Source organism: Ailuropoda melanoleuca, chromosome 4, assembly GCF_002007445.2.
Source record: "Ailuropoda melanoleuca isolate Jingjing chromosome 4, ASM200744v2, whole genome shotgun sequence".
NCBI classification, from domain to species: domain Eukaryota; kingdom Metazoa; phylum Chordata; class Mammalia; order Carnivora; family Ursidae; genus Ailuropoda; species Ailuropoda melanoleuca.
In genome coordinates this window covers 135,197,819-135,201,575 of record NC_048221.1, presented here as the reverse complement: position 1 = coordinate 135,201,575, position 3,757 = coordinate 135,197,819, and positions in this window count along the sequence as shown.

Genomic DNA, 3,757 nt, shown 5'->3' with positions numbered 1-3,757 from the left:
TGCCGAGGTCCTACAAATGCTGAGTCTCTGCCATCTGGGGTTTGTGGCCACCGCGTACCAGTCAGGAACTCCGACGTCCTCTCGGGGGTTCAGTCTTTTAGGATGAGCCAGCGTGACCGTTTATACAAAGCAAATGCTAGCTTCCATCATGTGTGGGCACATGCTGGCCAATTTAGAGGTAATCTCTCTCTGAATTAACCGTCGCTACCACATGCGGGTGTGAATTATGTTCCTCTCACAGATTAGGAAATAAGCCCAGAAAGGTGCAACACTTGCCTGGGGTTAAACCACCTGGTAGCGATCGAGTCAGCCATGGGCCACCGTCCGTTAATCCTGAAGCTTGTAATGCTTTCTATGATGGTAGAGCCCAGAGGCTTTCAGGCAAGGAAGCTAGTAGCCCCGGAGGAGGCAGGCTTTCCTGGCTTCCACATGGTTCCTTAGGAAAAGGATCTGCTGCAGACCCCATCGGGAACCTCCAAGGAGGAGACCACCGAACTCCCAGAAACTCATGTCTACCGAGCAGCCCTACGCCCAGTCAGATGCACAGATTCTCTAACTAGTGGGCTCCGTGGGCATTCCCCTCTCTCTTGCACCTCAATGACCGGAAATAACTACAGCCCAGATGGTCAATTCGACCCTGGAACGTCTAGTACCTGCCTCCCCTGTCATTTCAGTGCAGGCCGGGGAACAGACAAGAAAGCAGACAAGGTGGCGGGCAGAGTGGAGGGGTGGGTCAACACCGATCCGTCAAAGCTTGTAAGTCGAAGTCTGTCAGCAGGTGTGCTGGAAGGGGTGGCACCTGAATCAGAGTCCAGCAAGAAGTGGCTTTGGGTCATGATGGAAGACAAACAGCGGTAGCAAAAAGCAGGGGGAACTGTGCATTGAGAACTTTCTGGAGACCCGCCCAGATGAGCGCATTAGGACCAAGCTGTGGATAGATCTCATCAAAGTCCTTGCAAGGACTGGGGTTTGTGGCATCCAGGAGGATGTGGCCGAAGGGGAGGCTTTCCAGCCAGTCAGACCCATCTTCTAAATTCACAAAGTGTTCATCAACCTACAATGTCACGTCTGTGTGTCCCCAGCGGCACCTGACCCAGTGCCTGGCCATGGGAGGTGTTCAGCGAACAACCGTGAATTGGTGTATCCTTTGTGTAGGGCCTCTCTATGCCCCTGAATTTCCTCCCAACCCCGGGTTTCTAAGAGGCACAGCTTGAGAAAACAGCCTTTGCAAGTGTTGAAGCCCACTGGTGGCTTTTGCGAGGGCACAGAGAGGCTGATTCAATTTCTTTGCTCTCTCACTGGCTGTGATTAAGCAGAAATGGGCCTGTTGCCTAACGGATGCCCGTTGGAATTGTATTCCATCGAACCTGCGCATGTGTGGCGGCTGGGGGAGGGGGTGTTGGCACACACTCCCAGCCTTTTATATATCGAGCTTACCTTGGTGGGAACCCAGACTCAGCACGCTCCCTCCCTCTTCCTGTCTCAAGGCTTTACCAGCAGAAATCTTTTATTTTTTTAATCCCTTTGGGCATTATTACTTCACTCCCTTGCTACTTAATCTGGACCTGGGGCAGGGCAAGGGGCCTGGACCGCTGGGAGTGAGGGCAGGGGCTGGGAAAGTAGTAGCCAGGGTTCTGAAGCTTCACCGTCTATTAGCTGCGACTGGGAAAATCACTTAACTTTTATAAGGACCCAGGGTGTTGTGAAGATGAAACTGACTTAGGGTATGACAAGGGAATGTCTCGTGCTTGGCTGGAATGGAGACTGTTACTGTGATCCGCGGAGGGCCTGACAGGGTGGAGTTCTTTTGACGGGGGAATGCTCCTGGAGTGGAGGATGATCAAGCTTTAGCAAGGTCATCAAGAAGAGGTGACAGGGACCCACTGAGACCTCCCCCACGCTCCAGTGAAAGCAGTTGCTCCTCAGTGTAGTTCCGAGGTACGCTTCCAGAAAGGAAGATAAAGTTTCTGCTGCAAGATAGGTTTGAAAACTACCGAACAAGTCCAACTATTGATAAAGACTTGACAAAGGAGCTTCGATAAAGCATCCAAGGTCCAGAGAAATCACAGGCATCACTAGTCACCCAGAAAGTAGGTAATGGACTTCGACCTGGAGGACCAAGATGTGCCCGAGCTTTGTAGGTGGATGGCCTTAAATGAACATTAGGGGTTTTGTTATTCACCTGACTTCTCCCACTGTGATCTTAGGTCCTTTCCACGGTGGCCCTTGTCCTTGACCCAGCCCGTTCTCTTCCGTGACAGATCTTTAGGTCTTTAACGGGTGTCAGATGGTAATCTGCCATAATTACGCATTATATACCAATATATCAATCGTCTAAACCTGAAGTGTTCTTACTCATCATCTGTACCTTTTAGATGTTCCCATTTATACATGTCGGACAATTGCCCAGTGTCACAACAGCACACAAGGGCCAGGTAGCTCCGTTTTGGAGATGGAGCACCTTGCTGAGCCCACAGGTGACCCCCACTGGGTCTGTGTTATTTCTGTGCATACTGAGTCTCTATATGCTGTTGCTGCAGGAAACCAAACTTTGAAATAAAAACCTAGCCAGAAGAAAAATGAAGGGAAGGAGGAAGTAGGAATCAACGTTTCCTATTTAATCCATTGATAAGCCTTTCAAGGTAGGAGGCAAGTTTTACAAATGAGTAGTGAGCCTCCAGGAGATTAAATTAATTGAAGGATGCCATCCAGGTAGTTAATGCTGAATCCTGTGTTTGAACCCTGGTTTAAGCCATTCCATGCTGCCAGAAGGAAACTCTGAGGCATCTCGGCACAGAGACCTAAATACTAAAACCCTGGAAGCTAAGACCAGCCCTCCCGCATTCCCAAACCATGCAGAGGTTTCCTGCAACTCCCAGAAGTGCGGGACTGGAGATGAGCTGAGGGTAATCATAGTGAGGCTAAATGAAGGTTTTGCCTTTCCCTGAACTGAATCACAGTTCAACTGGATTTGGATGGCAGCTTTTGCATACCTGAATTTCCTTTCTTCCCCAAAGAGAAACCTCTCTTCATCCAGACTGTGGAAGCTTTTAAAGCATGGGCATGTAGGTTTAATGAAAAGACAGCAGGATTTGGACTGAGATGGTCTCAGTTCGTGTGCCCGTTTCCTGCACGATCTACGGCAAGTCGCTTCCATTGTTGAGTCTCGGCTGCTTGGTGTGTGAAATGGGAACAAAGGGTTATTGCGAGGGTAACTAGTTTCGTGTTAGTTTACATGCTATGTAAACTGTAAAGCAGTCTACATGCGCTTTTACAAGGACAGATGGCCCAAGCCATGTTACAGCTTTTAGGTACTAAAATTAAAATTCTAAGTCGGATGCGAGTGTGGGGGCCAAACAGGACTTCACTAAGTGAGGAAGCAGCCATGGGGCACAGGCCCAGGCTCCCCTTCCCGAGGCGTAGCTGCCACACCAGTGAGACTATCCCTCCAACACCTGCTCCTGGTCTAGGAGCCCAGGCTCTGAGACTGCTGCTGAGGCTGAGAAATAGGTAGCGATTCAGGGATGGCCCCCAAAGAAAAGAGCTTGGGCCATCAGGCTGAGCCTCCCCAGCTATATTGTTTCTGACCTTAACCTCACAGATCCTTAGCCCAGAACATGCTTGCAAGAACCTCCCAACCTTTCTTCATTTATCCGTGATGAGTTCTCAACACCTTACCTCTACCCGGAGGCCTAGGAGGCATTTTACTTTCTTGTAAGTAGCAGATGAAAGATCAGGCCAAAGAGAGTTTACTTTG